At 38.2% G+C, this 10179-nt stretch overlaps 1 non-coding gene across 1 annotated transcript; it reads left to right on the top strand.

The window, feature by feature from the left end:
- The first annotated feature begins 8043 nt into the window (after nucleotides 1–8043).
- On the top strand, nucleotides 8044–8116 carry TRNAG-CCC (transfer RNA glycine (anticodon CCC)). The gene has a single exon. It is a non-coding gene; the product is annotated as a tRNA-Gly (tRNA).
- The last annotated feature ends 2063 nt before the right edge of the window (nucleotides 8117–10179 follow it).

Below are 10179 nucleotides of genomic sequence, written 5' to 3'. Positions count from 1 at the left end.
AACGGTATATTTTTTTTCCCCCTTTTTCTCTTTTTGTGAGCGGGTCTGTGTATGCTTCTGTGCGTGAGTTTGGCTATAGAGCTTCGCTTTAACCATTTGTCCTAGAGGTCTGTCTCTCTGTTTTCTGTTGTTGTTGTTGTTTTTATTACTTAAAAAAATTTTTTTCTTAATAATTATTTTTTATTTTAATAACTTTATATAATTTTATTTTATTTTATTTTATTTTATTTTCTTCTTTCTTTCTTTCTTTTTTTTCTCCTTTTTCTTCTGAGCCGCGTAGAAGACAGGCTCTTGGTGCTCCAGCCAGGCATCAGGGCTGTGCTACTGAGGTGAGAGCCAAGGTGAGAGCCAAGTTCAGGAAACTGGTCAACAAGAGACCTCCCAGCTCCACGCAATATCAAACGGCAAAAATCTCCCAGAGATCTCCATCTCAATGCCAAGACCCAGCTCCACTCAATGACCAGCAAGCTACAGTGCTGGACACCCTATGCCAAACAACTAGCAAGACAGGAACACAACCGCATCCATTAGCATAGAGGCTGCCTAAAATCATAACAAGGCCACAGACACCCCAAAACACACCACCAGACGTGGACCTGCCCACCAGAAAGACAAGGTCCAGCCTCATCCACCAGAACACAGGCACTAGTCTCTTCCACCAGGAAGCCTACACAACCCACTGAACCAACCTTAGACACTGGGGATAGACACCAAAAACAATGGGAACTACGAACTACAAACCTGCAGCCTCCAAAAAGGAGACCCCAAACACAGTAAGATAAGCAAAATGAGAAGACAGAGAAACACACAGCAGGTGAACGAGCAAAGCAAAAACGCACCAGACCTAACAAATGAAGAGGAAATAGGCAGTCTACCTGAAAAAGAATTCAGAATAATGATAGTAAAGATGATCTAAAATCTTGGAAATAGAGAAAAAAGAAATGTTTAACAAGGACCTAGAAGAACTAAAGAGCAAAGAAACAGCGATAAACAACACAATAAGAAATTAAAAATTCTCTAGAAGGGATCAACAGCAGAATAACTGAGGCAGAAGAACGGATAAGTGACCTGGAAGATAAAATAGTGGAAAACACTACTGCAGAGCAGAATAAAGAAAAAAGAATGAAAATAACTGAGGACAATCCCAGAGACCTCTGGGACAACATTAAACGTGCCCAGATTCGAACTATAGGGGTCCCAGAAGAGGAAGAGAAAAAGAAATGGACTGAGAAAATATTTGAAAAGATTATACTTGAAAACTTCCCTAATACGGGAAAAAAAAATAGTGAGTCAAGTCCAGGAAGCACAGAGAGTCCCATACAGGATAAATCTAAGGAGAAACACGACAAGACACATATTAATCAAACTATCAAAAATTAAATACAAAGAGCAAATATTAAAAGCAGCAAGGGAAAAACAACAAATAACACATAAGGGAATCCCCATAAGGTTAACAGCTGATCTTTCAGCAGAAACTCTGCGAGCCAGAAGGGAGTGGTAGGACATATTTAAAGTGATGAAGGAGAAACACCTACAACCAATATTACTCTACCCAGCAAGGATGTCATTCAGATTTGATGGAGAAATTACAACCTTTAAAGACAAGCAAAAGCTAAGAGAATTCAGCACCACCAAACCAGCTTTACAACAAATGCTAAAAGAACTTCTCTAGGCAGGAAACACAAGAGAAGGAAAAGACCTACAATAACAAATCCAAAACAATTAAGAAAATGGGAATAGGAACATATATATCAATAATTACCTTAAATGTAAATGGATTAAATGCTCCAACCAAAAGACATAGACTGGCTGAATGGATACAAAAACAAGTCCCATATATATGCTGTCTACAAGAGACCCACTTCAGACCTAGGGACACATACAGACTGAAAGTGAGGGGATGGAAAAAGATATTCCATGCAAATGTAAATCAAAAGAAAGCTGGAGTAGCAATTCTCATATCAGACAAAATAGACTTTAAAATAAAGACTATTAGAAGAGACAAAGAAGGACACCACATAATGATCAACGGATCAATCCAAGAAGAAGATATAACAATTGTAAATAATTATGCACCCAACATAGGAGCACCTCAATACATAAGGAAAATACTAACAGCCATAAAAGAGCAAATCAACAGTAACACAATCAAAGTAGGGGACTTTAACACCCCACTTTCACCAATGGACAGATCATCCAAAATGAAAAGAAATAAGGAAACACAAGGTTTAAATGATACATTAAATAAGATGGACTTAATTGATATTTATAGGACATTCCATCCAAAAACAACAGAATACACATTCTTCTCAAGTGCTCATGGAACATTCTCCATGATAGATCATATCTTGGGTCACATATCAAGTGTTGGTAAATGTAAGGAAACTGAAATCATATCAAGTATCTTTTCTGAACACAATGCTGTTAGACTAGATATCAATTACAGGAACCAATCTGTAAGAAATACAAACACATGGAGGCTACACAACACACTACTTAATAACCAAGAGATCAATGAAGAAATCAAACAGGAAATCAAAAAATACCTAGAAACAAATGACAATGAACCCAACGACCCAAAACCTATGGTATGCAGCAAAAGCAGTTCTAAGAGGGAAGTTTACAGCAATACAATCCTACCACAAGAAACAAGAAACATTTCAAATAAACAACCTAACCTTACACCTAGAGCAATTAGAGAAAGAAGAACAAAAAAAACCCCAAAGTTAGCAGAAGGAAAGAAATCATAAAGATCAGAAATAAATGAAAAAGAAATGAAGGAAACAATAGCAAAGATCAACAAAACTAAAAGCTGGTTGTTTGAGAAGATAAACAAAATTGATAAACCATTAGCCAGACTCATCAAGAAAAAGAGGGAGAAGACTCAAATCAATAGAATCAGAAATGAAAAAGGAGAAGTAACAACTGACACTGCAGAAATACAAAGAATCATGAGACATTACTACTAGCAACTGTATGCCAATAAAATGGACAAGCTGGAAGAAATGGACAAATTCTTAGAAATGCACAACCTTCCGAGACTGAACCAGGAAGAAATAGAAAATATGAACAGACCAATCACAAGAACTGAAATTGAAACTGTGATTAAAAATTTTCCAACAAACAAAAGCCCAGGACCAGATGGCTTCACAGGCGAATTCTATCAAACCTTTAGAGAAGAGCTAACACCTATCCTTCTCAAACTCTTCCAAGATATAGCAGAGGGAGGAACACGCCCAAACTCATTCTACAAGGCCACCATCACTCTGATACCAAAACCAGACAAAGATGTCACAAAGAAAGAAAACTACAGGCCAATATCACTGATGAACATAGATGCAAAAATCCTCAACAAAATACTAGCAAGCAGAATCCAACAGCACATTAAAAGGATCATACACTATGATCAAGTGGGGTTTATCCCAGGAATGCAAGGATTCTTCAATATATGCAAATCAATCAATGTGATACACCATATTAAGAAATTGAAGGAGAAAAACCATATGATCATCTCAATAGATGCAGAGAAAGCTTTTGACAAAATTCAACACCCATTTATGATAAAAGCCCTCCAGAAAGCAGACATAGAGGGAAATTTCCTCAACATAATAAAGGCCATATATGACAAACCCACAGCCAACATCATCCTCAATGGTGAAAAACTGCAACCATTTCCACTAAGATCAGGAACAAGACAAGGTTGCCCACTCTCAACACTATTATTCAACATAGTTTTGGAAGTTTTAGCCACAGCAATTAGAGAACAAAAAGAAATCAAAGGAATCCAAATCGGAAAAGAAGAAGTAAAGCTCACTGTTTGCAGATGACATGATATTATACATAGAGAATCCTAAAGATGCTACCAGAAAACTACTAGAGCTAATCAATGAATTTGGTAAAGTAGCAGGATAAAAAATTAATGCACAGAAATCTCTTGCATTCCTATACACTAATGATGAAAAATCTGAAAGTGAAATTAATGAAACCTTCCCATTTACCACTGCAACAAAAAGAATAAAATATCTAGGAATAAACCTACCTAAGGAGACAAAAGACCTGTATGCAGAAAATTATAAGACACTGATGAAAGAAATTAAAGATGATACAAATAGATGGAGAGATATACCATGTTCTTATATTGGAAATATCAACATTGTGAAAATGACTATTCTACCCAAAGCAAACTACAGATTCAATGCAATCCCTATCAAACTACCACTTGCATTTTTCCCAGAACTAGAATGAAAAATTTCAAAATTTGTATGAAAACACAAAAGGCCCCGAATAGCCAAAGCAATCTTGAGAAAGAAAAACGCAGCTGGAGGAATCAGGCTCCCAGACTTCAGAATATACTACAAAACTACAGTAGTCAAGACAGTATGGTACTGGCACAAAAACAGAAATACAGATCAGTGGAACAGGATACAAAGCCCAGAGATTAACCCACGCACATATGGTCACCTTATCTTTGATAAAGGAGGCAAGAATATACTGTGGAGAAAAGACAGCCTCTTCAATAAGTGGTGCTGGGAAAACTGGACAGCTACATGTAAAAGAATGAAATTAGAACACTCCCTAACACCATACACAAAAATAAACTCAAAATGGATTAAAGACCTAAATGTGAGGCCAGATACCATCAAACTCTTAGAGGAAAACATAGGCAGAACACTCTATGACATAAATCACAGCAAGATCCTTTTTGACCCACCTCCTAGAGAAATGGAAATAAAAACAAAAATAAACCAATGGGACCTAAGGAAACTTCAAAGCTTTTGCACAGCAAAGGAAACCAAAAACAAGACGAAAACACAACCCTCAGAATGGGAGAAAATATTTGCAAATGAAGCAACTGACAAGGGATTAATCTCCAAAACATACTAGCAACTCATGCAGCTCAATATCAAAAAACTGAATAACCGAATCCAAAAATGGGCAGAAGACCTAAACAGACATTTCTCCAAAGAAGATATACAGATTGCCAGCAAACACATGAAAGGATGCTCAACATCACTAATCATTAGAGAAATGCCAATCAAAACTACAATGAGATATCACCTCAAACCAGTCAGAAAGGCCATCATCAAAAAAATCTACAAACAATAAATGCTGGAGAGAGTGTAGAGAAAAGGGAACCCTCTTACACTGTTGGTGGGAATGTAAATTGATACAGCCACTATGGAGAACAGTATGGAGGTTCCTTAAACTAAAAATAGAACTACCATATGACCAGAAATCCCACTACTGGGGATATACCATAATTCAAAAAGAGTCATGTACCAAAATGTTCATTGCAACTCTATTTACAATAGCCAGGACATGGAAGCCACCTAAGTGTCCATCAACAGATGAATGGATAAAGAAGATGTGGCACATATATACAATGGAATATTACTCAGCCATAAAAAGGAACGAAACTGAGTTATTTGTAGTGAAGTAGATGGACCTAGAGACTGTCCTACAGAGTGAAGTACGTCAGAAAAAGAAAAACAAATACCGTATGCTAACACATATACATGGAATCTAAAAAAAAAAAAGAAAAGAAAAAGAAAAAAAAAGAAAAAAAATGGTCAGAAGAACCTAGGGGCAAGACGGGAATAAAGATACAGACCTATTAGAGAATGGACCTGAGGATATGGGGAGGGGGAAGGGTAAGCTGGGACAAAGTGAGAGAGTGGCATGGACATACATACACTACCAAATGTAAAATAGATAGCCAGTGGGAAGCAGCCGCATAGCAGAGGGAGATCAGCTCGGTGCTTTGTGACCACCTAGAGGGGTAGGATAGGGAGGGTGGGAGGGAGGGAGATGCAAGAGGGAAGAGATTTGAGGACATATGTATATGTATAACTGATTCACTTTGTTATAAAGCAGAAACTAACACACCGTTGTAAAGCAATTATACTCTAATAAAGATGTAAAGAAAGAATTATGTACATATCATTGTAAAATAAAGAGGTGAATGTAAATGCCAAAATTTCATAGTTTCCATTTCCATGCTTCCTGTTCTGTAAGGTTTTGAAGTGGGAAACGATCACTGTTGCTGCCCCCGTCAAATCCCCTCACACTTAGCATTCTAATACCTATTGTTCGTATTGCCAGCTGTCTACACCTGTGTTTCATTGCCTGTGAATTTTTTTTTTTTTTTTGTGGTACGCAGGCCTCTCACTGTTGTGGCCTCTCCCATTGTGGAGCACAGGCTCCGGACATGCAGGCTCAGCAGCCATGGCTCACGGGCCCAGCCACTCCACGGCATGCGGGATCTTCCCCGACCGGGGCACGAACCCGCGTCCCCTGCATCAGCAGGCAGACTCTCAACCACTGCGCCACCAGGGAAGCCCTGCCTGTGAATTTTATCTGGCCAAAGCCACCGTGGCCTAAGAATTAACACCCCCTACAAACATCCCTTCACCAATAACGGAAGGGATATTGGTGCATAAATATTTCAGCTCGCCCTCCCCACTTGGTGCTAATTGTGAAATGTACCCAGATTTTCTCAGTGAGGGCAAAACCTGGTTATGCCCAGTAATAATAACCTGCTTGCTAATGCATTTGTTATTGGCTGTCTTTTCTTCCCTGTTTTATTTTCTTGCTCTCTACTGACATTTCCTGCAATGATCTCTCAAATAACTTAAACTGGAATACGTGCTTCAGGATTTGCTTCTGGGGATATGAGAACTACCAAAAAGATCTGGGGTAGAGTCAGGAGAACAGTGTTGAATCATCATTCTGGGACCTCTTTCCTGAGAGTTCAAGATGTAGAGAGTTTTCTCTTTTCCCCTGAACTAAAAGAAGAGTCAGTTCTTTAATTTTAGGTAATACAAAGGTGTGTGAGATCTTTGAGGTATTAATTAATGGTTATATGCAATTAAATAGGATGTGAGAAAAGGGGCTACAAGTTAAAATTTTTATTAAGAATTTTTTGGGTCTATAAATACAGGTTCCTGATAATTAAAGTGAGACTACCTATATGTTAAAGTAAAGGCTATTATGGTATGTTGAGGCTAAAACACTGCATAAGTGCTTTAAACAGTATAATATCATAACTTTAGACTGTATTTGTAAAAATTCAGGGAGCAGCTGAGAAAATGTTCTAATGTAAGGTACTGCAGTAATCCCCGCAGTTGAATGGTTTCACACAATTAGAATGTAATTTTACACTCTTAATCTTCAGTGTAGTTGCTCCAATTCCAGGATGGCAGGAGAGACTCTCCCACTCAGTCAACCAGGAAATCAGCTTCTGGGGCTTCTGAGGTCACCCCTGGGGTCTTCTCCAAACCAGCCAGCCAGAAACAGAAAAGGGCAGGAGGAGTGAATCATGAGAGAGCTTTAAGGGGAAGGCCTGGAGGAGGAGTTCATTTTTCTCTCACGCCATTGGCTACAATGCAATCACGTGACTACACTGAACTGCAAGGGAGGGGCTGGGAGGCATTCTCATTGGGAAACTGGGCAGGCTTCTCCCAGTGACACCTCTCTTTTGGAAGAGAGGGTACCCATTTTTGGCAAATAAATAGCCATCTCTCCCACCACCACATCTCTTTTCCTTATGTAAAATGAATATGCTAAATGAATTAATAATATAAACAAATTAGAATTCAATGGTAAGTAAGTCAAACCATTTTCAAGAACTGGAGAAAGATGTATGATTATTGTCAGCAATTCATATACATATTAAGATAATCCTTAGTTATTAAAACTTGTCTCCTTAACACTTCTGCCAATAGCACATTTAAAAGTTCAGTTCTGAAATGGAAAGCACTAATATTTCAATCACTTAAAAAAATCCATTATTGAAACATTTCATAGTCATATTATTCTCCTATGCCACTTAACTAAAACTCATTACCTTATGCACAAATGAAATCTGAGGAATTCTTACCTCATCTTTGCCACATATTTGTATATTCTTCAAGGGAAATATTAAGACCATTTCACAGTTACCTTTTTTTTCTCCATAAAACTGGATCGATTTTCTCTGACTTGAGGAGATAAATGCAAGGAGGCAGGGATTATAGAAAATTTAAAAATCAAAATTTAGGGATTTCTCTGGTGGTCCAGTGGGTAAGACTCTGCGCTCCCAATGCAGGGGGCCCAGGTTCGATTCCTGGTCAGGGAACTAGATCCCACATGCATGCCACAACTAAGAGTATGCATGCTGCAACTAGAGATCCCGCGTGCTACAACTAAGATCTGGTGCAACCTAAATAAATAAATAAACAAATAAATAAATAAATATTAAAAGAAAAATAAGGCATCCTTCCTGGAACCCTCTGTCCAAAAAAAAAAGATCAAAATTTAGAGTCAGAAAAGTATTTGGTCACAATGCTACAGGCTGGAATAAATGAATTACAAATTGAGATTTCTGTTATGAATTCACTGCTCTTTCCAGTACAGCAGGCTGCCCTCTTAATTATTGATTTAGCAACAATCATTTGCATTAGGATGGTATCTTCATTACAACTATCTACCTGTGGTCTGCTAAAAGAGAAAAATAAATACTATTTTCATTTCTTTAAACAAAACCTAACATTTATACTTTGAACTAGTTCAGGAAATACACTAATTTTATTTTGTAAAGTGGAATTATGCTGCATACATAAGTGATTCTAGGACATTATGTTGTATGGATTTTCAAGGAAAGAAAATAGCTGCAACAATAGTGTTCCTGACTGCTGTTGTGATGCTTCTTAACGGAACTGTTAACTTGTAGCAGTCAGGGTGGTGGCGGTTTTTGTGATCACTAACATTGATTGAATACTTATAAACTACATGTCAGTTGCTGTGCTAAGTGCTTCTTTATATGCTGTCTCATACTATTATTATTTCAAATTTACAGAAGAGGGAGGTGAGATTTAAAGTAGTTAAGCATCTTGTCCAAGATCACACCAATAGCAAGCAGGAGTTTGACTATATTCTGTGCTCTTAACCATTATGCTGTGTGACCTTCACCAAAGGTACATCACTTCCTGCTACTCCATGGTAAGTACAGGTTTAAAAACAAAGAACTAATTTAATGAAAATGAGCACAGACGAACTACAGTGGTCCCCTCTTATCCACGAGGGATATGTTCCAAGACCCCCAGTGGATGCCTGAAACTGCAGATAGTACCAAACCTTACATATACAAGGTTTTCTTCCTGTAACTACATGCCTATGATAAAGTTTAATTTATGAATTAGGCACAGTAAGAGATTAACAACAGAAACTAATAATAAAATAGAACAATTACAACAATATACTGTAATAATGGCTATGTAAATGTGGTCTCTCTCTTTCTCTCTCAAAATACCTTATTGTACAAATATAATACCTTTTCCATCTTAACTAAGCACTTACCACATACTGTGGCCATAACTTTTGCAGCTTGAGGTGCAGCAGCAAAACTGGCATGAATTTCTTTTCCCTTCTTCACAATTTTCTAGATAGGAGATTGGTTCTTACTGTAGATCTTAGCAACTGCAGCATATTTTTTTTCTTACCCTATTAAGTTGAGAACTGTCACCCTTTCACTTATTGAAAGCACCTTGGGCTTCCCTGGTGGCACAGTGGTTGAGAGTCCGCCTGCCGATGCAGGAGACACGAGTTCGTGGCCCGGTCCGGGAAGATCCCACATGTCACGGAGCGTCTGGGCCCGTGAGCCATGGCCGCTGAGCCTGTGTGTCCGGAGCCTGTGCTCCGCAACGGAAGAGGCCACAACAGTGAGAGGCCCGCGTACCGCAAAAAAAAAAAAAAAGAAAGAAAGAAAGAAAAAAAGAAAGCACCTTGTGGCTTCTCTTTGGCATACCCAAATTGCCAGCATCACTACTCTTGCCCTTCCTAGCAAAGACTGAAGATGCTCATCAAAATCCAAGTCTGTGTCTTTGGGGTGATGGCTTTTATTAACAAGATCTCAAAAAAGGGAGGGTGAAGGAGGCCTGTGCAACCCTTAAGGGTCATTTCTACCACTCTGACATATGATAGAAACTGTCATCTTGTTTTTCGAAAAAGAATAAGAATATGAAAAGTGAAACTTTAAACGGGAAACAAACACAATGATTGCAAACCAGTAACAAGGTCAGAGTTATGTAATTGGGATTAAAGCAGTTATATGCTTCAAGAAAATTGTGCACTCAAACTGTAATCTGGGGTGCACTGCAAAGAAACCAAGGAGTCCAATAGTGTGAAAGTCTGAGGAAAGAG

Source organism: Lipotes vexillifer, unplaced genomic scaffold (assembly GCF_000442215.2).
Source record: "Lipotes vexillifer unplaced genomic scaffold, Lipotes_vexillifer_v1.1 scaffold19, whole genome shotgun sequence".
Lineage (NCBI taxonomy): Eukaryota > Metazoa > Chordata > Mammalia > Artiodactyla > Lipotidae > Lipotes > Lipotes vexillifer.
The sequence above is the reverse complement of the archived record's forward strand: the minus strand, read 5'-3'. Positions and strand labels throughout refer to the sequence as shown.